Source organism: Coturnix japonica, chromosome 2 (genome assembly GCF_001577835.2).
Source record: "Coturnix japonica isolate 7356 chromosome 2, Coturnix japonica 2.1, whole genome shotgun sequence".
Lineage (NCBI taxonomy): Eukaryota > Metazoa > Chordata > Aves > Galliformes > Phasianidae > Coturnix > Coturnix japonica.
In genome coordinates, this window is record NC_029517.1 from 68,879,635 (window position 1) to 68,906,171 (window position 26,537).

Here is a 26,537-nt window from a genome sequence, read left to right on the forward strand (position 1 = left end):
TTCTGGCTCTCCACTGCCCATTCCCTTGTTCCACTCCCACTCTGCCATTCACTGCCCTCCCTCTCTTGCTGGCCAAGAGCCACAGGTCAGCCTACAAAAATACTCAGGGGCCAAAGGGGGCTGCTCCAGTGGGGCTGACAGCAGAGATGATGCCTATCTCTCCTACCCAATAAGAGAGCAGCCATGAATCCCCTGCTTGCTTCTCTGCAAGTCCTGGTTTGTTCTTTTGATGGTGTAAAAACTGTTCTTTCTTTCCATCTCACACACAACATGAACATGGACATTTATTTAATCTCATTGTTAGGAGTATTTTTTTCCTTTCAGATGTTAGTGAGCTGTAGTGAATCAGAAGATCCCCAAAGCAAAGCTGCCTCATTACCAATTTTGAAAATGCCCCTGTCCATCATTATCAAATATCCTAAATACCCGTGTTCAGCAACATTCGGCCAGTACTTAGATTATGAGCCACTGGGTAATTTAGCCCTGCAAGGGAGATTGTAAGTCTTTCTCCCCCCTGCTCTTTTCCAGAGAGGAGATGCCAGTGGGGGACCTTCATTAATATTCACTGTAATGTACATCTGTTTGCCCCCTCAGCCACTGCATGAAAACAAGGGAGAGGGGGAGGGCAGAGGGAGTGCTTCAGAACGTTTTGCAGCTCAGGCAATGATGCTCCCTCAGCTGCTCTGTCAGTCTGGCAAGAATGGCAAACATTTGCCCTCACTACGAGGACCTTACGAGCACTGAAGCATCTGAAATTAGAGAGGCACTGGCTCTTGCTGAAGCACTGTAACAGAGCTGAGGGTGATAGTGCCCATAAACACTCAGTGTTAGGACTGGATCCTGGGTGTGGGTGCGGGTGACCCACTTAGGTTTTTCACTTTGCATTGCTGTTGTTCAGAAAGCCTCCCAGTCTCCCTTCTGTCCCATTGAGACTCAGCTACGACAGTCATACTTCATATTCATCTATAGGAACATCTGGCCCATGTCTAACATTTAATTTCCACACCATTAGAGTCAAACAATACGTGTACATCAGTAGATAATGTAATGCATTATCACGCAAGGCAGAGAGCAGCAATTTATTAGCCTAATTTAAAATAGCCTTCAGCAAAAAATAGTGCATCTTAATTCATGGATCTGAAAGGAATGACATATTTTCCGGTAAAATGCAAAGGTATGAACAGAGACACGCTTTTCCACAGTGGTGCATATATTATTTCTTTTTCTTGTAAATCTTTTAAGAGATGAAATATCAGTTCTCTCTCCACACACACACACACACACACACACACACAAAAGAAAGATAAAGGAGAAAGTTCAAAACTAAGGTAGATCCATAATAATACAAAAGGAGAGATCTTACCAAGGGGACCAAAGAGAAAAAGCTGACCCAGAACACAAGCAAAAGTGACCTTTCCTTTGCAGCAAAGTTGTGATCTGAATGTGAAGATCACTCAGGCTCTCCATGCTTGTACAAAGCCAGGCTCCTCAAGTGCACATTTTCTCTTTTTTATCTGTTTGGTTTCTTTTTATATCTATCTTTTCCATTAAAGGACATTTTTCAGGTAGGATTAAAAATAAATTAATAAATAAATAAAAATAAAAACCAAATTAGAAGCCTTTGCCACCCTAGCAAAACAAGTTACTTTTCAGAAGAAAATTACCTGCCTTTGATTAAAGACCGTAACTTCCTCCCAGGGGGAAACCATCTTCCCAATTGGCAAGGGAACCCCAGGCTTCTGCACCACCCTAAGTTTGCTTCAGCTCTTTGAACCAGAGTGACTGTGCTCACTTTTTGTTAATTAATACACCATAGGCCCTGGCCATACTGCTCAGCTCCCCTCTACTATACCCAAAGTTAACAGATGTCTGAAGCTGAGATTTCTGTTCGGCATCATTTCTCTCGTTCCTCTTTTCATTTGACATCAGAATGTCATTGAACACAATACCCAGGCAGGAGCCTCAGAACAGCATCTCCCCAGTACATCCTGACTTGTTTTTCTGCAGTGGAACAACCATGCTGAGAGAACGGAGGGCACCTGAAAAAAAAACGTGCTGTTCAAAGCAGAACTTTTAGGTGACCAGGAAACCTTGAAAATATCGTGGTTATCTCCGAAATCTGTATCAATACCACCCTTGTATTGCAGCATCTGAATGGGGATTCCCAGGATCTCAGTTGGGGACTTTGCCCCAGAGAACATAAAAATGAAAATTCCAAAGAAAAAAAGCCTTGCGGTGAGTTTTTCTTCCATCATCAAAGCCATCGTGGTGAGGTGCTCCATTCAGTGACCTGAGCACACCTAAACCGCACCAGCTGAGTGGGGCTGGGGGGCTGCGCAGGGAGGAAGGGTCACCTGCTCCCTTCGGCTGCAGCCAGGTCAACTATAGCCTGGTAGTGACCTGCCAGTGACAGAAGAGACCACTAAGTGTAAACTGGGGAGACAGCCAGTGCAAAGCACCCCACAGCAAAATGGTGACAAGGCATGCCTGACAGCAGTGGCAAGGGAAGTTCTGGAGCTGAAGCTCAACAATTCTTGCCTTTGACCAGATTAAACTAATTTTGTTTCAACCAGGCAGATAGCCTCCTGCTTGGAAGAAGATTGGTACTCCTGTGTTTATAAAAATGCTCTGCTAATGATTTAAAGCATGAACAGCAGCAAAAATGGGCAGGATCCAAGATCCAGGTGGGTGATCAACTCTGCGGTCAGATGGAGCGCTGCTCTTCTGGAAAGATGAAGACTATATAAGCAGAAAGTGTTGGAGATTTGGAGATCATCTCACTTGGCATACGTTAAAAGAAAAACAATAAATCTTACCCCAAACAAAACTGGTATCATAGAATCATAAACGGCTTGGGTTGGAAGGAACCTTAAAGATAATCTATAATGCAATACAGTTAACTCATGTAATCCAACCTGGCTTTTGTTCTAGAAGGATTCATTTCAATGGTTCGTTAATTACCTGCAGTACAACACTATTGCTTGGGGCAGGCGGTATGGGGTAAAAGCCCTAGTGTACGTACGAAGGAAGTGAAAGAACAGTAACAAAAGATTTTGGATACCCCTCTCAGCTGCAAGATACAGGGAGTCTTCTATCTACCTAACCCCATGATACACAAAGTGCCTTGGAAAAAATCTGGTATATCTTACCTGGCCTTCTCTTTATCATCCTTTTATTAAGAGGCGATTGGACATGTTCTCCTGGCACCGTAACTAGCCTTTCACGGATGTAGCTTGTGCTCAGATACCTGCATCTCTGTGGGAAGGAAATAAGACAAAGAAAAGGTGCTTGCATTAATGCTGCCTCGGGGCACCAGCAAGTTACGGGTTCGTGGGTTTTACAAGACTACTTACTATGCTATTCAATTAAAAAAAAGAGCAGTTACCATAGCAACACCCACATCTAATGGCTCTTATGCTACCTCAGAGATACAAAGCACCTTCTTACAGAGATACATTGACCAATACAGCATGTAGTGGGAAGTTTTATGCTTCTAGCAATGGTTTAAGGGGGAGTATGTGCGTTCCAATAAGCAGACATATTTATATCCCCAGGTTGTAATATTAATTTGTAACAAATTATTTTGCTTCCTTAATATCTCTTTTCTTCTCATTACCATTTCCTTTCTAATAGCACCGTCATTTTTCTTCCCCCCACAACCCGGGACAGATGATATTTGATTAAGTACAGGATGAGATTTGCATATGGGAGCTCAGGGATAGGTCCAGCAGTGAGACGGGTTATATCTGCCTGTAGATCTTGTATCTAGGAAATGCTCCCACTTTATCTCAGCTGAGCAGTCACGGCCAAGTGGAAGCCAGGGGCTAGTAGGAGTTTGTGGAAAGCAATCCAGTGTTATCACTGGTAAAGGATGGGTTTCCATTGCAGAAAAGCGATGGAAAGCAACCGTCTTTTATTTCTGTTGCCCTGGAGATAGAAGCGGGAAGGGCAGGGGATCATCTCATTCAGGAGCGGCAAGAGGTGTGGAAGTTGGGTGCTTGACCCTCCTCAGCTGAGGGGAAGAGAAGTCATGTGGTCCTTTGAACACAGTGAGAGTCAAGTTGTCATCTTCACAGGCACGCCAGAGCTCAGGGTCACTGTAAGGATGGTGAGGAAGAGGACTTGAAGAAAGAGTAAAGTGACAGCAAGGCCTCAGGACATCCTCCTCATCCTGCAGCCCTTTATATGGACATTTCACTTCTCAGCAGCATGTCCCTGAAAATGCATGCACTACTGATGGAAGAGCAAGATTCTGCAAGGTGCAGCATCTCTCGTCCCCAGCTGCTCCTTTAAATGCTTCCCCACCATGTGGCATAGTCCTGGACCATCACCATTTGTGCAGGGAAGACAGGCTCCTGCCCTACCACTGACAGTGGGGATCCCATGGGGCTGCCAGGCAACGCAGGGTGCACAGAGCTCCTTATGCTCCCTTGGCAAAGCCCACAGTGGGCTCTCTGGGTCCAGCCCATTTGTCAGCCACTTGTGCTCCCAGCAGGTTTCTGAGAAGCAGGCTTGGAGCTGACCATCAGTTTCCAGAAGGGTAAAAAGAAAGTGAATCCTCAATAACCTCTGATTTGCAGTCTTCTAATTGTCTAGCCAGCTCAGCAGGAGGAACTGCACATTTGTCCTTCCTACACCAAATACTATTTGTAATGTTAAAATACCTTCCAGAAAAAATATATCTATATATAAAAAAAAAAAAAAAGAAAGAAAGAAAAAAAAGAGTTTAAGAAAGGGATAGATACAGATTAATCACAGTAATTACTATTTAGATATAGATTATCTGCATAAACACAGCACACTGGCATTTTATTACTGCAGCACGACTGAGAAATCTCTCCTATTCAATGTGCTCGGCTGAATATCAGTCCCATGTTATTTTTCCATGAACACGGGGCCCTATGTATTATTTGCAATGCTCCTAATTTTTAATTACCCCATATTAAAACAATGGGATGATATATGATGAGTGAAACCAAGCATATGTTAAAAATGTCTAAACAGTTTTACCTGGGAAAATGAACAGAAACATAAATTGCTTGTATTGCATATTTAAAAATTCAATAGCAAGCTAAAATTATCATTTGCATTAATGTATTCTGAAATATGAATTATTAAGTGATTCACATTGGCACAACAAAAGCCAGTTTGGAGAACCTAACTTTAGCCTGAAGCATTCCTCTGCAGCCTTATCTTCCCATTTCCCTCTAAATAGTGCTAAATATATAGTGGAGATTCTTCTAATTGGAAAAATGTATGCACAACAAAAAGAAAAAACATCTCCACATTTCCAAGAGGCTTAAAAAAAAGATCTCAAACAAAAGAAATCCAAATATTCAGTGTTATTCATATCTTTCTCCCTTTCCTTTTAAAACTCCCTTTGTACTTTGCACTCCTGAATTTTTTTTTTTTCTTTTCTTTAATCCCACCATTTTGGCTCTTTTCTTTCCTTTTTACATCCCTTCCTTCTTTAAATACAACTTCATTGTGTGGAGGCCAAAGCACTGACCTGCAGCAGAAATGAATGCTGTGCTGGGGAGAAGCCATGGGACAGAGGCTGGGTCTGGAGGATCCACCACGGTCTGGCCAAGGGATTTCTCCACCTGCAACACAGAAGAGTAGCCTTTCCTCAACACACAAGAGCACAGGGCCAGGAGACAGCCTGTGTAGGTTGGCAGGTGCTGGAAGCAGAAACATTATTTGGAGCTCCATCCAGCAAAATCTCAATACAGAGAGCCACGTTTCCTCCTCTGCACTGCATAAGAAAAAGCCTGTCAGCAAGGTTTCCGGGACTGCGACTTGGAATTTGTAATTCAGAATCCCCTTTTTCTCTTTGTTTCAGGCTGTGCAAATGAGATCCTGATGAGTAATTGGACAAACACGTGCTAGTTAAAGAAGGATAACCCAGTGATGGAAAAGCAACCCCAAATCACTCTTGGACTCCTGTCTGCCTTCTGATGAGCACAAGGTCAACCAGCGAGTTAGTGGGAGAGTTGAAGTTTGCAGCCTGCATTCCCAGCACACTGCTCTAGGCTTGATTTCCCAGGGCATGTCCTTAGCTCCAGTTAACATCATTGGGAGGGCAGTTACAAAACAGCTTTGACAAACCGGGGCTGGGATGCTGCTGCTTTTCAAAACACGTTATCAGTCACAAATGCTGGATCTCTGATGTGTGCTGCATTAGTTCGCAGGCTTCCTCCTGCATGCAGACAAAAAGCACAGCATTTTGTTCTGAAATTGAATTTCTTCTTATGCCATGTGATTACAGATATATTCTGACTTGCTATTTCCACTGCTCTTATATATTAGTAAAAAGGAGGGGAAAAAATGGTTGGAAAAAGAAAAAGAACAACAACAAAAAAATACTCTGTAGCTTTATTTCTATACAAATTCATTTCATATGCCAAGTGTTACACTGCTCTGGGAAAAGTGACACCAAAGGACTTATGTGTAATTATGTCTATGTGTTATGCATACACAAACACACGCACAGAGCCTGGTGAACCAGTGGTAATAAAGAGACAAAAAACGGACGTGACATTTACCCAACAGAATAAACATAGGTCAAAAATAAGTCACCATGGGATCATTAGGAGCACATTTACACAGGAATGGCTTCAGACAGCCAGCACTCTTGCTAGTCCAATATCTTGTCACCACAGAAGCATTGTTAGGAACCATTTCCCACAGAAATTTTAACCCCAGTATCCTTTCATTAGAATAGGTATAAAACCTGAAATTGAAGAATTTCTCTTGCTTTTGTCAAAGCTGGCTGGAAAAGTGGTATTATCCTGCTAAGGTCCTTAAAAAGAGTATCTGCTATGATCTGAGCTGCTGTAGTCTACAGCAGCTAGATCCTAATGTCTCCTCACAGCACAGAACTGAAGACAGTGGCTCCCCCATGCCATTTTACAATTAATCTGTGCCCACAGCCAACCATGACTGGGTAAAAGGGTACCTCACAGGAAACCCCATGGGCTGTACACCCTGCTTCACATCTCTTTTTGACCAGATCTCCATGTTCAAGCTGGACCAGAATCACAGGGTGGAAAGAGCCCCTTTGGGGAACCTCATAGCTGGGTCCCAGGGCTTCTTCCCTTGCATCCATCTGCAGAGCCTCATGCCAGATGAACTGGGGCAGCGAGTGCTGCTTGGGCCCCTTCTTGGAGAGAGCTTGCTCCCACCTGCCGAGCTCAGCCAGGCAGTGGTGAGTCAGGGGACATGCTTGCCCATTTCTCCACATTGTTTCACGTTCAGTTCAAAACAAAGCTGTCAGTAATTAGCAAAACACAAGATATTTGAGAAACCAGATTTGCTGAGCTGCTATTTTAGTAAATCACAATGATCTTGCTGCCAAAATCATTACTTCTCCCCTCTGCCCCCTCCCTCCGCTATCAGTGGTGCACTGTGAAACTGAAAAACTCCATGTGCAGGGAGAAAGTGAGGTTCAAAGAGAGCGGTGCTTTCCCATTCGTTATATTACCAATGCAAAACTTGACATCAACAAATTAACAGCACTGTCTGAAAAATTCTCATTTCTTTGAATTTTACTTGTTTTCTGGGCAATTATAAGCAAACTGGTTCTAATCAAACAACACAAGCACCTACCAAAAGTTTTTTGAAGAAATTATCATCCTCTTCCCTTAAACAGAGAGAAACACAGGCTGGCAGAGTTGTAGCAATTCATGCAGTGCAGCTTGCAGGGCTGGACTGAAATCAAATACGTAGGTTGCTCTGAAAGTAATGCCTCATTTATTTCCATGGAAACTACAGTAGCTACAAAGAGCACAATAGCACTATTTGATAGAGCAAATTCTCTGTTACAAAAAGATAATTTTTCAACATATATTCACCACCATTAGCCAGTTAACACAGGTGAGTTGATTGAGAAGCTCTTCATTTCATTGTGTGACAGTTGTGCATGGTCATCTGGAGCACAGCTTGTTTTTCACATCATTTTCACCACTGCTGAAATGCACCACCCATTGCCTCACATCCACTGTTTGGTCACCATCAATATTCAGCAGGTTGAACACCAATGAATGTCAATGGGAGCTGTTTTTTCTGCATGGAAGAATTCAGGGACACACCTCTACTTCATTCACACTTACATGACAAATACCAATTTGTCAGAATGCCCCTCTGCTGCCATCTCTCACATGACAACAAAATGTAATGAGATATTGGTGGGAAGGCTCACCCTCCGCTGCCATACCACCAATATTTGCCTCTGAGATCCTAGTCCAACATAATAAAATAGGAGTCATTACTTTCAGAGCAGCCATCATACACAACTGCAAGGGCTCAGTTCAGCATATTAACTGCTGATCTTCAGTGTTGTTCTTTCCAGTGGATGAGCCTGATTGCAGAACATTCTCCGAACATCAGAGATTATCACAGGCCTGATTCTGCACCGCTTGGTGTTCCTTTGTATTTTAACATTTGCATAACTCTTTCAAAAAAAGGATATGCATGTCTCACAAACTGGAACTGGAACTGAAGGTACTCACCACAGTACTTCAGTATTAGCAAAAAAAACCAAAAACCCATCAAATCCACTAAACTCTATAGAACCTTACTGTCTAGACATATGCATCTGCAGAAGATGCATATTCCCACGTCTTTAGGCTTTGAGTTCAGCAGCGCTACCAAATGACTTTGCTATTTCTAAGAAATTAAGCAGAAGTCAGGTACTGTCCAGAATGAGGTTCCCTGGGACTTTTGTTACAGGAACAGAGCTGTATGAGGCCAGATATTAAATAGGGTGGAAAAAGCAATATTAAAAGCCTGAGTCAAGACCTGTTGGAGTCATCAGAAATGTTTCTGTCTGACTTCTGTGGTCACGGGATCAAGCTGTGAAAGAACAGTTCAGTATTCAAACTTCAGGACATCAAAGTCAGGCTATTCACACTGCTCCAAGGCCTTTGGATTTGTTAGCACTAGGGTTACCTACTGTTTTTGATATGGGAGGCAACTTCTCTAGGAAGCCACGTACAAAGCCTCAGGTTAATTTAATGTAAGGTTGCTAAAGTTAAACTCTCTGATTCAGTTGATTAGCACATTTATTTTGCCTCATTATGACATTTTCTGAAGTGCTTAAACAGCTGAATAATAGAAACCAATTAGAATGAATTTAAGTCTCCTTAAAAAAGGAAGTATTTTCAGAGGTGTTCAGTTTGGATACCCTTTCTCCACTAGAATCAAGAGAGAACTGCTCCAGCTTCCCAAAAACTAGCTTTGAAAATCTCACTTTGAATTCTTTTTATGGACCACACAATATTTTTCCATCCCAATAGATTTACACAAGGGCTGCCACACCATCCTTCTCTTTTAGCAGGCACTTCCACCAAACAAAGGAAAACTGCAGTACATACACAACCAAGACAACTCCTCCATTGAAACACATTCTGCAGCATCGCTCTTCTCAACGCGCCAGACAACCTGCATCCAGGGATATGAGGAATTTCTCATTCTTCTCTTGCTGGTGGTTTCCTATCACAAACAGGCCCTTAAAATTAAAACAGTCTGCAGCCAGCTCTGAGTATTTTTCAGGATACAAACTGTCCTGTGATTCTCAGTAGTGAGCCATCTTGGCTGAGAACTGCTGTGGATTTTTATTCAATTGTGCTCCTTCTTGGGAGCAGTAGACACTCAATATATCTGATGCACTGTTAATATGGGAATTAGCTTTCATGATTACACTGACCTCATCTTAGAAGCATTTGCATAATTATTTCATGCTAAGTAGAACTGCTTCTTCATGTGTTGAGGAAACTTATTTGTACCATTTCAAACAGTGCACATGGGAGCACTAGATATCCTTGTAGTGTTCCTTCAGAATTGAGTCTTCCATGTCTGAAGTTACTGGATGCACAAATGCTTCTTCCCTTTCCTTCTCCCAGCAATTTCTTCTAGTAGAAGTTAGGTATGCTCTGGCAGCGTGTGTTTGGTGGGCATAGCAAATACTGAAGGCCAAAAGCTCCTGAGACCTTTGATATGAGATCGATCTTTGAGCAGCAAAAGAGTTACTACACAGCCTAAATGGCTTTGCAGGTAAGGACAGGTAGAAAGGTGGAGGAAGAAGAGCTTGGGGCACCAGTAGGCAGCAGATGATCAGGATTATAAGAAGTTTCGTACTGTTCCAACACTAATATTAGACTGTTAAGAGATGCTGTTCTGGCTCCTGATGATTTACATCAAGATACTGTCCCTTCTAGCCCAGCCACAAGTACTTGGTACAACCTGTAGACGCCACCTCTGTCACATCTCCAGGCTTAAACTCTAACACAGTAAAAGCAAAATAAATGTAATTAAATACATTTTTATAGGTTTTTGTTGTTGTTTGTTTTTTTTTACGTATACACTTGGAACATTTTGGCCAGTTGAAGAGTGACAATGATACTGAGAGACCTGAACTGCAAGGGCAGAGGGAGGCAAATGCCAATGAGTAAGGTAACTCAAGAACAGATGAAAACAGGCTGCATTTGGTAATCTATTATCCCATATCAGCTGCAGCCAAAACGACTATTTTACATCTGATTACAGCCTTTGTCTTTTAAAGAGCTCTGAGTCCCTTGCTGGATCTTAGCAGTTTCAAGAAATTATCTGTGATATGCATGTTCTACTTTACTTAGGTTTACAAGTCAGATACTGCTCCTCCCTCAGACACTCTGGAGACATGAGACAGACGATTCTAGTCTGGATCCATTCCACTCCAATTACACACTGTTTTCTTGTAGCGTATTTTTAATTTAAATAAATCAGGAGGTTCCATTTAGCATGTTGCATTTGTCTTGGCATACACTTCACACATGCAGAAACTCTATATTAAAGTTTTCATACAGCCGCTAGCAAAGGAATCAGCCAAATGTATCCCTGGTGTAACTCTACTGTCTTAAGCATAGCTTCACCAGGGGCATCCCTTTTCTGTTCATCTGCCCATTCATTCTCATTCCAAAGGATAAAACCAAAGAAAATATGTTTGTATTTAGTTAATATAGTGTATTCCCTGTACGAAACACATTTAGTCCTCTGCACTTTCCTTCACTGTCTGCTATATTGTTGGTTCGTTTAAATGAGTTATTTTCACATTTATGCATTGTTCTGGTTTTATGACCAATGTTGTGGAAATATAGATGTTGCAAGAAGAGGTACAGGGAAGTCAGGAAACATTACACTTTAAGTCGCTCTTTGCCCTATGTACATAAACAGGCAATTCTGAAATGAATCCGTTGGCACCAGCAAACATAATTTTCCTTGGGTGATGAATTACAAGTGCGAATCTTCAAGGATCAGCTTTCAGCCCTATTTCAATATGAGAGCTGAACCAGCAGCATCAGAGAGGTGAGAGGTAGCAGGTCCAATAATATAACACGTTGGTTTTGGGACTTCACCTGTCTTCTAACCTGGTACATTGCTTCACTTGAACTGTCCTATCTGGACACTGTCATGGCTCCAAGTTTGCTGGAGCAGGCTTCAAGAGATGTTCCTCTCTATGCTTATGAACCCCAGGTAAGCAGAGAACAGCATGCTATGAGAGTCAGTTCAGGAAGGATTAAAGCCGAGTGACATCGGTCAAGGACTCGAGTGAGCTCCTCTACAGATTAATTCTTGCCTCTCCATTACCAAACACTTTTATCAAAGATGTGGATGGAAACTTAACCACATTACAGACTAAGCCCACCCTGACAAAAAGAGTCAGTAGGAATAATAAAGATCGCAAATCAGTCAGGGGTACTTGCTAAATTAGGTGTAAGGAAACAACGTGTCTGTGGACACCATCAAAGTATTCTTCACACTGATGGGGTGCACAGGCTGTTCCAACAGGCAGTGCCCAAAATTGAGGTAGGTGACACAGCAGGTGGCTTGCTCAGTTGAAATCCTCAGGCTGATGCTTCAGCCATTGAAGTGCTCAGTTAAATTAAGAGGATCTCTCCTGCTGCTTCTGGGTCTCCTGTGCATTCTCTAGTGATCTGATCTCTCAGCACTGTGAATATTTCTGGGTGTTGAAGAACTGGTGAACAGTTAGGTGGATGACAGGCTAAGGATACATGAAGATGAGAGGATCAGGCAGCTCATTGCTCATCATGGAGAAGGCAAATGATGTATCACCATCTAAACAGGCAGCAGAAATCTGATCAGCAGTTAGAAAATCAGAAATAAGTTCAGCAAACACAATAATATTCTGTGTCTGGAAGTTGAAAACAGTCAAATTCAGAGTAAAGTTTACATGCAGATTTTTAACATTCCGGATAATTAACCATTAGAATTATTTCCCAAGGGCTAATAGAGTATACATCACCATAGAACTTTTCAATCAAGACAGACAGTTTTTTTCTTCAGACAGATATGCTCCATTACAAGGAGGAATTAATTGAGGCCAAAGCTGCAGTCTGCACGATAAAGGAGATCACATTAAATTTAACCCTCATGTTATGGGCATTTTCACTGGGCATAGAGGCCCAAAAGCAGGGTTGCAGAAACCACAAATTGTTCATATTTATTGCTACCACAAGCAGCAGTGGGCCAGAGCTAACATTATTAGGCTAAGCATTCATATGCTCAGTATCCACAGGGCAGTCACCTTGTGAGTCTCTGCTGGCCAAGGTGCTGTCAATCATGCAGAGACACATCAACCTCTGTTTATCCTCAGAAAAAGGCTGATCCCCAGCCCTGCCTTCCTCCTCTCTGCCTCTTCTCTTAGGGTTTTTCAATCTTGTCAAATCAATGATGTTTTTCTGCTTTCTCTCCCTGCTGAATCTCTGATGCCTTTGCTTCTCAGTTTCAAACTATTGCTAACCAGTACTGACTCAACAGCTCACCTCTGTGGACCCTCTTAGTTTTTGCCTTCTTGCCTTGCATGCCTTTGTAGCTTACCAAAAAAATCTCTCACTTCCAAATTAAAGTGGGAGTGACAGCCTGAGCTCATCTCCATGAAAACTGAACCCTGAGTCACATAAACATTTTCATCAGTACCTTATAACTTCACAGTCAATAAACAGACAATGTAGCTGCTCCAAGACTTCACAGGCTGCATCACATACATCTTGACAAAAAATGGCCAATCAACCTGCTTCTGCATATGGATTTCAAGCATACCCAAAGAGATGTAGACAGTGGGAACGTGAGCTCCATGGAACATGAGCCATTACCATGAAAAAATGGAAAATCAGCCATTAAAAACAAATTTAGACTATCTGATGTTAGACAAACAGACAATGCCAGGTACTGCTCTGCTGTTATGTTTCACTTTTCATGTATCTTTCATTATAACTACTTAAAATCCAAAGGCATAGGTGTGTTTCGGGGTATTGTTTGTCAAATTTCAAACACTACACTAGTTCTCTAAGGTGTTAGAATTGCTTAAAATATAAAAAACATAATAAAAAGAGTGCATTTCTCCCCCATTCTCTGTAATTCAAAACTTGAAAAAGAATCCAGAAGTACAAAATAAAATCCAGAAATTGGACTTTCTAGCACTGACAAGAGGTACTCTACTCAGTCCTTAATGTTCTGCTTTGTAAGTCTCTGTAGCATGTGACTGTCCTGCCACCTACACAAAACCTGTGCCTGCACCCCACTCAACACTACAAGCAGAGGAGAAAACCTCCTTCAGGCTTAGTGGGTTCAAACTCAGCCATGAGCCCTTGTTGGTGGATAGGCAATTAATGTTTGTTTTGGCTGTAGTATCTTTTAAAAATGTTATATATTGCAGTGTCTGGAAACTACACTAATGGCTGTGTGTGACACTGTGACAGATGGATTACAGAGATAGATAACACTGGGTATTTTTATGTACTTGTAACCTGATCAATTTTTTTTTTTTTTTTTTCATTTTAATGTCTATTTCTAAGAGTAAAATAACAGGGAAAAAAAATCAACAACCCAAAACCACAACACTACCAGAGATGCAAATCCACCCTCATGTTGCCATGTGTCTCCCTGGAGGCCTGCCCATTCCTCTGAGGAAGTTTAGAATACACCAGTAAGGTCTCTCCAGATGCCATAAACTCCCAAAGGGAACATTCTTCATTGCTATGTCAATGGCTCTCTAGGGAGAGCCCACCTGATGAAATTTGGCTTAAAGTTGAAAGCCAGTAATCTAAATGTCACTTTATATCTTTATGCTTATGAGACCAACATCTCTACTTCTTTCACTGAGTGAAATGATACTTGCGTCCTCTTCACCTCCTAATCCAAGAAGGTGTACCTGCATCAGCATCAGCATGTCTCTCAGGAATGTGAAAACATGACCTTGGTTCCTTTTTTCAGAGAGCCTGAAAGCTTACAGGGTAACTGTTTCCTGAGCAGTTTGCTGTATTTCCCTCTAACAGAAACGAGACAGGGCAAAACTGTGCAAGTAATTTGTTAGTTGTGCTTTAAATTAAAGTCCTTCCATTTTTAAGGAGACTTTCAATTTGGACTTCAATTTGGAGATATTTGGGTAGCTTCTAATTTAAAAGTGCTCATCCATTTTCAGTCACAGCAGAGACTCTGAGCAGAGCATTACTTAGGTGTACGTCTGGGTTGTATGTATATGTGCACATGTGCATCCTATTTTTGAGCTATTTCAACTTACGCTTCATATTGTAGTGCTTCTTGATAAGTAGAGTTTATGTCAGAATAATTGGCCTGAGGATTTTTCTTTCCAGTCCACTACATTTATGAGGTACAGCTCCATGGAAGATAATGGAAATGCCTCTAGAGTATCTGTCTGACAAGGGAAATGGCAAGGAAATAGCAAGGAGTGAACACAAAACAAGGACCTTGTCAAAGAGTGTGCAAGTGAATCAGTCCAATCAGTCTCTGTGGGTGACATATCTGAACAAATTGAAGCTGACACAATGGTCAATTTGACTGGGGAAAGTATAATTTGGATTAGGGTGAACACCTTTAATCTGTCAATTGTGGCAGTCTTAAACCTATAATTGAAAGAGCACAGCACTGCTTTACTCCAGATCTCAGTCAAACTCATTCACCCTCTTCTGAGCATCCATCAGTTTGCAGTTTCTTTTGCATTTACTTATTAGACTCCTATTTGTCTTTCAGACAAAATTCTTTGCTCCACTTTATGAAAATCTCAACAAGAAGAGCCCTTCAGAATAACACTTGGATTCACCTGATTTTCAAGCAGATGGTATTCAGGGCATAGGAAAAATAAAAAACACAACAGAGTATCACCATGTATTTAATTTTAGCCCTCCCTCCCTCCATTGCTGCTTCAACCAATGAACATTATCTTATTTGCAGTCTGCTTGTGTGCTTGAACACTGCCAGCCCAGTTACTCCAGCACTACAGTTGGGTCTCAAGAGTAATTCAGGATGGGGTAATTTCTGCCCAGAGAAAACCGGTCCCAAAGGAGAGCTGAATTTCCAGCCCAACTTACTTGTACCACCTGGCCCAATCAGAGACAGGTAAGTGAATTAATTTCTATGGACTGATTTCCATACCGACTGACCTATCTTTGAAATTACAGACAAAGAATACTGACTCGTGGGATGCCAGGATCCCTTGACAGCTTCAGTAGAAGAAATGCTCCATCCCTCCCCATTTGTAAGGGGATAGTTCCATGATTTACCAAGGGATATGGTCCATATGCTGTTCCTGATCTCCTGAGACTTTTACCCCAACATTGTCTCTTTCAATGTTTAGATTAAAGCAACAAGAAATGCAGAATAAAATTAGCCTGACCTTGCAATAAAAATACAGATAACAGAATGACTTGCTGCATGAGAGGCCCTCTAGTTCTACTCAGCATCTCAGCTAAATTCAAATTTCCTTATCTTTGCTCATGCTGCAGGTAAGCCATGCCCCATTCCTTCTCTGAATTCTGAACTTGATATTCTCCATGGCATTTTGTGTTTCAGCATCTTTAACTCTTTGGTCATCACAGGTACAGCTGTTTTAAATGTATGCTGGGTCCTTTATGTTGCAACTCTATAGGCACAAGGAGAGAGGTCTCTTGTTACACTGCTGAGCAATCTTGTCTTTTGGAGACAGGACACAAGGAAGCAATGAGGAAAGAAGCACATTCCCATCCCCTGGTAGAAGAAAATGCAGCAAAGAATTAAAGCAGTTGAGCAAACCCCTTTCTCCTACACCATGTGAGGTTGAAATAAAAAGGCAAAGAAGTATCCCACTCTCCAGAGCTTCTCAAGAGTAAATCATCCTATTAGCTATCCATCTTCTGTTCTGTCATTATTCTCTGCCTGTCAGCTTCTTGTAGAGGCTGTCTGTTCCATCCTTCTTGTGTTATTATGGTTGCCATGCCCTCCTCTCAGCAGCTCCTATCACTTATAATGAAAAAGTGAGAAGGAAAATAAAAAACCTTGAGCTTCCAAATTACCAGGAATTAAAGGAATTAAAGGAATGACAACAACATTGTTAGAAAAATAATAATAAAAAAGAAAGAAAGAAAGAAAGAAAGAAAGAAAGAAAGAAAGAAAGAAAGAAAGAAAGAAAGAAAGAAAGAAAGAAAGAAAGAAAGAAAGAAAGCAAAAAGGGAGAGTGTGAGTATTTTGCAATCTGTAGATGATTTCTGCTTCTGGTACTGCATTCATCATTAAGATTTATAGGTCAGTCCAGAGCTTAAATAGCAGATGTTTTCTCATTATTTATCTTCCTGGCTAAGGCATAAGATTCCTTTTTAAGGAAATCTGCGTAACACATGCAGTGAAAATAGACCAGGTCCTAGGATCAGCCCTTCTACCCAACACAAGAAGGCAAAACTGAAACAGCCATCAAAAGAAGTTTCATGTCACCCAACTACAACAAGAAATGTTTTTACTGGGGTCTGATCTTGAACATTTCAAATAACAGAGCAGAATTTTACCTCTTAATAGGCTATCCATTGTATGTAAGTATGAATATGTGAATAGTTTCTTGTATGAATAGTCAAACACTTTGTAGGCTTCAGCTTCTGCCCCTACCCCAAGACCCCAAGTGCTTTTAAACTTTAATCAGAAGATGGCATAGCAAGTACTACAGCAAGTACTGTTCTGAATAATATCACTGTTATACATGTTCTTTATAAAGCACAATCTTTGTGCAGCCAGGCAGAAACCCCTCTCCATTTTTGTAACCACTGCATCCCTTTGCATGCAAATCAGTGGCCACCATCCCCCAGCCTGCTTGTAAGCTGTTAGCATATGTTGTCATCTGTCATAGAAGTGGGAAGGAAAGATCAACAAAAATCAGAAATCCCAACAATTTGACTTCTGAACTTTCTTCTTGTCTTCTGTGTGCCAGAAACTCATTCCAATTCAAAAATATGGGGAAAATCCTTTGCTTTGTGGAATGTGCTTCCAAAATACAGGCCTCTGTAGTATACACTTGTAACTTCTACAATTTTTAACTCATATTCTTGGGTTTTTCTTGTTTGACCTAATTGATTCAAATGAGGATCTCACATACTTCCTGGACAGATGGGTCTATGTCCAGCCTTGGAAGTGTTTCAAGTGTGGGACTGCAGGATGCACTGCATGTGAAGATACTTTCTGGCTGCTCTTCCTAGCATGCAGCCTCTGTATTGCCACTGCTCCAGGCCACATCTCCAAGTTGATGGATTCACTTTCAAACTAAAAGTAACTAAGAGAAAAAGGAATACAGATTTACACAGTGACAATACAAAAATTACTTCTCTTCAAGTAAAGCATCAAAATCATTCAGAATCCCTTGCAGTGCCAGCAGCCTCTTCTTGGGGGTCCATAGGACCTTTGCACATACTGAGGCATAGAATGACAGAAATATTGTCTCTTTCCTGAGATCTCAGCTTCTTTCACCAGCTGCCCTTGTCTTCAGTTACTTAAAGCCCAACCTTCACTGGAGATGAATGGAACAAGCAGTTCCTTTGAGCTTGGCTATCCTCTTCAAAAAAACTTTTGCTCAAAGAAAAGGATATTTCTGACCCTTACAGCAGCTGTGATGGTGAGGTGCTGTGTGAGATTTTAACTATGCTTCCAGCTCAGGGTTTTCTATGATTGATTCTAGGAAGCACTGTCCTGCACAAATATGTAAGCAACACTCCAGATGATATTCTATGCTCCAGGACACTTTTGGTAATTTGCTACTGGCCCAGAGTTTCAGAGAACTGAAGTGTTTCCCACTCCCTCAGTTAGATTACAGACAACAGTAACTGCACAGGCAAACAGTTGACCCTGTCCTCCCTTGTCCTGACAATCAGCCTTTCCCAGCCAAGAAGCAGCTGTTGTACATTATGGCTGCTACAGCGGATGATGGAATATACACTCCTGCTGCCCACAGGTTCTTTGGCCCCTGCTGCCAACAAACAATAGGATAACACCTTTTTACATTGTGTGACTACTTGCTAGAGTTCACATGATATCATCCTATGACTACTATAGTAGAGGCTATGATGCTGTTGAGGAAGCTGCGAGAGCAGGGTTTCTCCCTGAGGGAAGGTGAGATGGGAGTGCAGGCAGCACCCTCACCAACAAGGTGCCATCTCATAGGGCCTGCTCACAATAGGCAGAACTGGTAGTATCAGGTCCAGGGGGCTCTACAGGGTCTCCAGTCACAATGAAAAGAGACAGGACCCAAGGCAGGACTGAAGAAGAGCTACAACATAGGTTTGAGAGAGACAGCCAGAAAGCAAGTTATCAATGACATAGGAAGTCCATCCAAGAGGCAGCACTAAAGACAGTGCTAGAGACAGGCGTAACAACAACATATAGCTCCAGCAGACCTGGGGGCCCAGGCCTTCAGATGCTCAGCTTTGCTTTGACTAGGTAGCAGGATTCTGCTTATATTCAGTAAGGAACATCACTGTCCCACTGTAGATGTCCTGCCTGATCTTCCCTGGGGAAGCATGACAGCACCTCTGTTCTTGGAGCTGTGCAGGATTCTAGGCAGACTGTACTCTCCCATAAATATAGAGAGTCCCAGATTTTGTTCAGTTGTTCTCAGAAAAAATTGGTTCATCTGATCCTTTAACCTCTTTCCTATGTATCTGCATCAATGGTCAGCAGTATCAGCCCCCTCTGAAAGAAAAAAAAAACACATTTAAGAACTTTATAGTCAGTGCTCTGCTTTAACTGCCCATGACCCTTGAAAAATATTTTCACTATTCATTATTGACATGAAAAGTCTCTTGGTGATTTGCTCACTGCTTTTAGTTCTTCAAGATTCCTTCCTTCTTTGGCTTCCCTAAAGAAACGTGCTGTGCAGGCTAGCATGACTGTTCAGCCGAGCTCCAGTCCATCACTTTTCTGTATTAGGCAAAAATGTTGTTTTCATTACAAATCTTTAATCCTTTTTTTAAAACAAATCAAAACAAAACAAAACAAAAAAAACCCAAATAAAATAAAATAAAATTAAAAAAAAAAAAAACAACCCGCAACTGAAACTGTTTCTCATAAAGTCTCCATTGCATAAACAATCACCCCAGGTCCTGGGAACAATGGTCAGACTACACATGGACTGCGCCACAAAAGCAACAGCTCATACTGGTCAGGCCAGGGCAGAACAAGGACGTGCTTACTTTGAGGGACAGATGGTATCTATTTAGCTGAACATTCTTCCACTGAGGCTGTCTTAACGCCCAGATCGTTTTTATCAGCTTTTTATCACATTTGGGAGCCCAGCATGCTTCCGATGGAGGCTGTGCAAGTGCTTGCCAGAGAGCACAGTAGTTTCAGGGTTCAAGGCAATATACCAGCATGAAGAGGAGGTGTGTGGATGTGGAGAGGAGGGGAATAAAAACAACCCCATTCCATGTTTGCTGATTTTGAAATGTTCTTGGATGGGTTTCCAGGTAGAATATAGATACAAGAACGTGGGAGGCCTCCTTCATCCATACTTGATTTTTCTATACGTTCATGACCAGACTGTGAGCCATTAACTCCTCTATGTCTGGGGCTGCTTTTCAGGCTTGCATGAAGGACCTCAGCCAGTGCTCTGAGCAACTAGAAGCCTCCTCAGTATCTGTAGCATGGTTCTAAGCCCAAGCCATCCTGGCTCACATCTGACTGCAAAATTCAGAGTAGACATGCACCCTAGCCTTGCATCCCTTCTAGGAATGCTTCCCTTCCCTTTCATATACTCCTGTTGTGTGGACAAGGTGTTACCCTTCCTCACTATGCAAATCACAGTGTCCCTTTTCCTTAGAGCTGCTGGCTGAAATTCCAGTGCAGTGAGGTGATACAGCCTGTGTCAGTCCTAGTGAACTGTGAAAGCACTGCATGCAAAACCATGAGTGTGACATCTGCTCAGGTCTGCATGCACCAAACCACCCTGATGTGGAGAACAGGATGGTGTCCTGAGACAGCAGAGAGGAGTGTGTAGGACAGTTATGGAAGGCAAAGAAAAGTCTGTCTCTCTGTTTCTTACTTCACCAGGGAACTGGCTCACACAGCACTACAATAACAAGCACTGGCAGGTTGCCCAGCATCACTGTACTCTGGTTGTAAGTGAACTATGAAGCTCAAGCAATCTTCTGGGAAAAGTTCACACCAAATGCATTGTACGTTATGCTTTCCTCTCCTTGTATTTTTTCCAAACCATTCTATTATATTCCATCCCGGTTGCATTATGGATTTCTTTAAGATCCTCGGGAGCTGTCCTTTTGAAAACCAAACGTTGGGTAATCAAATAGATCTGTTTTTTAAATAACAGGGATAAAAAGCCACCCCTCTGAACAAAATCAGGGCACAGCTCACTCAGTGGTGGGCTTCCTGTTTTGGGGACTTACATAAAGCCAAGAAGCTGAGAGAGACACAGAGATAATTGTTATGAAAATGTTGGTCATTATCTATACAGTGTGCATCTTCCATGAAGTGAACGCCAAAAAAGAGCAGACTTAATGATAACAGTGCAATGAAAGTGATAACATTCCAAGGAGCATGTCCCGTGTTTGATCTGGACCTTTCAAAACAATTCTGATATGGTTTTACACGACAGGCCTGGTCACCTCACAAATGCTAACTGTAGCATCCAGTGTAAACTTGACAGGCACATGGAGAGATTTTAGTAGAAGCACGTGAATCTGTATCACTTGCAGAGTGAAGGGAAGTATCACTTGTTCTCTGCTGCAGGCATAATAAGATGCAGTCATTTTCACCTGTGGCTATCTCCCAAGATTGCTTTTTCAGACTCTTAAGAAGGCACATTTTCTAAGTTTGTGTTCTGGTTTCATCTGGGACAAAGGTTTTTCTCCATTCATAATATCTGGTGTGATGTCATGTTTTGATTTGGGGAGAAAAACAATGTTAATAACATATTGATGCTCCAGTTGATGCTAAGCAGTGGCTGCACAGAGCCAAGGACATTTTAATTTCTCCTACTGCATTGCCAGCAAGGAGGCTGATGAGGCACATGGTGCTGGAAGGGGACAGAACCAGGGCAGCAGACCCAAAGAGACCAAAGGGATACTCCATATCATATGATATCACACAAAAACTTTTAAAAAGGTATGGAGTTAAATGGGAAGCCAACTGCTGCTCAGGTCTGTCATCAGGTGCTGAGCAATTACATGGTGCATCACCTGTTTAGTATTATTATTATATTATATTATTGTTCTTACTATGATTATTCTAATTTTCTCTTCCTTTTCTGCCTTAGTAAATAGCTTTTATCTCAACCCACAAGTTCTACTTCATTGTTTTTTATTCCAGTTCTCTCCCCCATCCCACCTGGTGGGGAGAGCAAGTGAATGGCTGTGTGGTGCTGAGCAGCTGCCAGGTTAAGCCACAGCAGTTCACAAAAAAATAGTGTGAACAATCTGGAAATGATTTATCTGAAAAATCAGATAATTCATCTGAAAAGTCAGTCATTCAGTTGAAAGCTGAGTAACAAAAGTAGGACTGTCTGTACATAGCCAGCCAGTACATATAGTACATACATAGCCAGTACATATATGTTCCCCATTGCCTTGTAAAAACAAATACTGTGAACTTACAATTTACTGTTGTTGATACTAATTAATTGTATTGCATTAATGCCTGCAGGCCTTTCCTAAACTCTGTGCTGCACTGCATGAGGTACCTACACATAGGAAGTTTCTGCCTCAAAAGGCTTAGGGGTTAACTTAGGGTCTTTGTGCAGATGTGATGGCACTGTACAGAGAGCACACTCACAGCAAACATGAAACAGTTCATTCAGCTTTGATTTGCAGTGGTATTAAGTACCTGTGATTCACAGAGACCTCAGTAGGAGATTTGGGTGTTCAGCACTTTTGAAAGCCAGACTGAAGTTCCTTGTTATGCTTCTGACAAAAGGACCTTAGAAATTAGAGACAGAAAAGACTTATTAGGTTATCAGGCCAAATTCATCCCAGAAGAAAACCCATTGAAGTCAATGGAATTTCATCAGGGATTGATTTACCATAGAAAGATTGTTCCCTATAGTATATTTGATAATGCTTTGTCCTATACAGGCTTAATTAGCTCTACATTAGTCAAGGTACTGTACCGTTGTTTCAATCAGCTATCCTTGCAGAAAACTGTATCTGGCTATCCTTGTCCATGTTTCCACTCCCACCCCCATTCCTAGCTGCCTTTTGCTCACCCTCTCATTATTTTATGTCTAATTTGGCTAATGAATTTCTCAAACAGAGCCTTCTTTCATGTTTGAGAAAGTCCTAGCCTGCTGTGATTTAAAACAACAACAACAACAACAACAAAAACAAAAAAAAAACAAGCAAGAGAACAAATTCTTATAGAGAGAAAAGCAAAGGTGTTTTAAGAAAGCTTAAGCTTTTCTTTGTCACTCCATCAATCCACATACGGCTACACTGCCAGCCTACAGTTTTTCATATTCTGAATTAAGCTGGGCATGAGCACTTCGGTCTTGTGTTCTCTGTTTCATCACTGACTCCCTGTTCTGTGAGAACACTTCACTTGTCAAACCTCTGCTTCACCACTACTACAATAGCTATAGTCATTCACACCTAAGGAACTTCTCATGTTGCTTCACAGAAATTGGGAAAGCATTTTAAGGTCTGTAGTAGCAAAGCACGGTAATAAAAAGCAAAGGACTGCTGCCTTCAGTGCTATTGTTGTGCTGTTTAACTATCCTACCACAAACACTCGTTGTTTTTTGAGTCTTCTAATTTTATTTTTTTCTACCTCCTTTAATGAAAGCTCTAGCAAAACTGCAGAAACTGCAGTTTATGCTTTCAGTAATTTAGTTACAAGTACAGCAACTGTCTTTAGAATAACAGCAGAAACAGCGAGTTTGGTGCTGCCTTCTGCCAAAGAAAAATACATCCATAACAAACTCTAAAACCACACTGGATCAGTTACCAAGTTCCATCTACGTAAATACATGTGTGTTCACTTCTGAGTCACTGTATCATGACCACGCAAGAGGCAACACAGTTTGCTTGAGGAATGTCAGGAGGACCTGGATATAATTAAAATACGATCATACTTTCAATTTTCTTAATGCTCATCTGAAACAGGCACACACTCACTTTAACATTAACCACAGAGCTTAATTAAGCTTCTTCTGATCCTGCCAGGAGGGTTCTGTGTTATCTTCCTGTGGTCATTTCATCAGCCAGGGCTTTTCATGTAAGAATGTGCTGCATGCATGTCACAGCATGGGATCTCATCGCAGACACCTGCTCTCAGCCTGTGAACACAGATTTTAATCCCTCTCCCTGCAAAAATGGTGACAGAAGGGCATATGATTTAATTACTCATGCATGTTCTCCAAGCCAGGGGCCACAGCTCTACTTGTTTCATATGGTTTGTGCCATTTTGGGGGGTGATCAAATCAGATGGTTATTAAAAAAGGAAAAAGCTTCAATATAGACTTTGCCATTTGATGAGAATGGTTGCAGAAGGAACTGAAGAAAATATAGGTATTATAGAGTGAATAATAACATTATTGGGAATTTCTTAAGCTTTCACTGTGAAGATATGTTAGCTGAATTACACCATGTAACTTGGCCCTCCTCCACTGCAAGACCCCAGATGCAGATAAAATCAACTGGTGGCCACCTGCAGCATACTGAGGAAGGTAACAGCAACTTAAACTTACTAAAGACTTCAACAAAGTTAAATCTGCAGTCGTGGTTATATTCCTCTTGGGTGCTGGTAGGGAAAAAAGAAAACGGGAAGATGAAAGAAGAGGTATAAACTTCCAGCTCTGCTCAAACAATGCATTTATTAAATCACTTCAGTCAAAATCATTCACCGACTCCTGCAAAATCCAATCACTGACCAAAGCAAAGCACAGCTAAATGAAACGTTATATATTGTATCCGGCAAGCAATCACCATACTTGCATTCTGATTGCCCTCAGCAGCACCTGCATTCTTTGATCACAGTCCTTTTATGTGATACTCTGTATACAAAAGACCAAGCCAGCAATTAGCCATTCTAGCACTGGGTCCTGAAATCTCTGCAAATGCTCCAGTCCTTTAATGAATTCCTAAAGAGAAGGAAGTTGCAAACAAAGTTCAGCTTGCGTATTTTATGCCAGGTTCCCACAGCACTGTAGAGGTTCTTAGAACTTAATTAATGACACTTGCCTCCTGTAAGCCTTCCAGAGCTTTAGTGGAAATTTTACCGGTCACTTCAGACTCTGACATCTTTTGGACAATTGTTCTCAGAACACTGGGCAATCTCCCCAGTCTTTGGAAGGGAAAGACAAGACTGCTGCTAATCATGACTCATCCCTATCAATGGGAGGAACAAAAACCAGGGGGACGAGACGTGCATCATTTAAAGGAAACCAATCATCAGTCTCACAGTTCCATTGAAATCCTATGCACTGCATAGGAACCAAAATGGGGGGATGAAAATGAAAACTGCTGCCTAATATACCAGCATTTGGGAACTCTGCCAATGCCCCTAATTAAAATTTTGTACTAATCTCTTCAGGGAATCCAAGAAATTCTTTCGGAAAATGGAACATTCTTCTGTGCACATCCAACTACTTATCCTGTAAAAGCGAATATAAAGGAGATTGTATACGATCAGACAGAGGTCAGTGGAGTGGAAAGGACAGTGTGAAAGCTACAGGAAACAAGCCATCTATGAACAAAAATACTGGAATTCCTTCTGAACCCTGACTCACACAATTTATGATTTTCCTAGACCTGGTCTAAAGATCATTACATCAATGGAAAGACTTAATTAGATTTAGTGGGTTTTTAATCAGTCCCAAAAACAGGCGAACATAAAATAGGTATTTAAAACTACAAGGTATGTCAACATATCCTTTCCCTTCTCCTTTTGTCCTACGATCATTAGAGAGTGAGAGTGGCCAGACTGGAGAAGATCTGGGACAGCACCTCTTGCATTGGCTTATGGGCAATAAGCAACACATTCATTGCTGTCAGAGATGCAATTAGAGATGAAAGGAAGGAAAGAGTTGTTAATTGTTTGCTAACTACAGAGGGATGGGATTCCAATTAAATATTTTTTGAGGCAGGACAGACAAATTTTGCTTTTATTGTTTGTCAAAGAAAAAAAAAGAAAAAAGAAAAAAGAAAAAAGAAAAGAGAAAAAAGAAAAAAGAAAAAAGAAAAAAGAGAAAAGAAAAAAAAAGAAAAAAGAAAAAAGACAAAAGAAAAAGAAAGAAAAAAAAAAAAGCTGAAGTGAGATTTTAGAAGGAAAAACAGGGTGATACGCAGGTGAGAAGGAAAAAGGAATATGGTAACTAGAGCAAGCAGTCATGAATAGGTTAGAACCTCATTCACCTTACTGAAAAAAAAAAAAAAGAGAAAAGATAGATAGGAAGTATGAGAAAAGTCACAGAAAACAGGGAAACTGCATCATACTGTATCAGTTTTTCACTTTCTCTTTGAAAAAGCCAGCAGGAATCTATAAAGACAAATAAGTGAAGACAGTAGGAGACACCTATGAAAGATGAACCCCAGGCTGGCTCTGAAATGAGTAAATCATCAGCTTAGCTAGGCAACCAAACCTCGTAAGTCAAGCAATCTTACCCTGAGCTCTGGTTATTCAAATCTAGGACTTTCGTTTAGACAGTGTGAACTACAGCATTCAATCATTGATTGTCTGCCACTTTCCAGCAGGCCCCAATACTTGCAGATTGACTGATCTTAGCCAAAGGGTAATGGAGGCACAAGCAAGTGTGACACCCACTCTTTGCATGGCTGTAAATGACCACATGCAAATCAAGACAGTGAGAGCTCATTTCACCCAGCTAATTCTCTCTAGTGAGCAAGTTGTGCTATGAACCCCAAAGAGGACCTTAACTCAGATCCATTTGCCATTGGAGGAGCTTTCCCTCTTCTTCTTGGCTTAGAAACAAACAAAACTGCCTCTCTACTACCCTTTTCTGAAGGATCTCTCTGTGACTAAGCCATTTATGTGCCTATATTACATGTAATTCTCTGATGTCAGATGAGATAACAGAGATAATCCTCCTAAAGGATTTGCGGCATTATAGATTACAGCTTCTATTTGTATGTTGTATGCATTGCCTTCAAGAGGTCTTGAGTGATGGTATAAGATCTCTGCATTCAGATTATGGGATATTTGCATTCAGCACTGCCTTATTAAAGGTTTAGAAACACCAACAACCCAACTCAGTGACTGACTGT

The 26,537-nt window shown here is 41.4% G+C and overlaps 1 long non-coding RNA gene across 6 annotated transcripts in view; it reads right to left on the reverse strand.

Annotated features, from left to right (window-relative positions):
* LOC107309719 overlaps positions 1-26,537 on the reverse strand; it is a 259,412-nt gene that overhangs the window by 6,732 nt on the left and 226,143 nt on the right. For 5 of the 6 annotated variants that reach the window (XR_004306126.1, XR_004306123.1, XR_004306125.1 and 2 more), the window contains 7 exons: positions 24,002-24,054; positions 23,430-23,618; positions 22,144-22,236; positions 18,705-18,999; positions 17,414-17,587; positions 5,510-5,603; positions 3,150-3,255 (listed from right to left, as the gene is read on the reverse strand). This is a non-coding gene — a long non-coding RNA (uncharacterized LOC107309719). The remainder of the gene's footprint in view (positions 1-3,149; positions 3,256-5,509; positions 5,604-17,413; positions 17,588-18,704; positions 19,000-22,143; positions 22,237-23,429; positions 23,619-24,001; positions 24,055-26,537) is intronic. The other variant, XR_004306127.1, reaches the window with a different exon arrangement.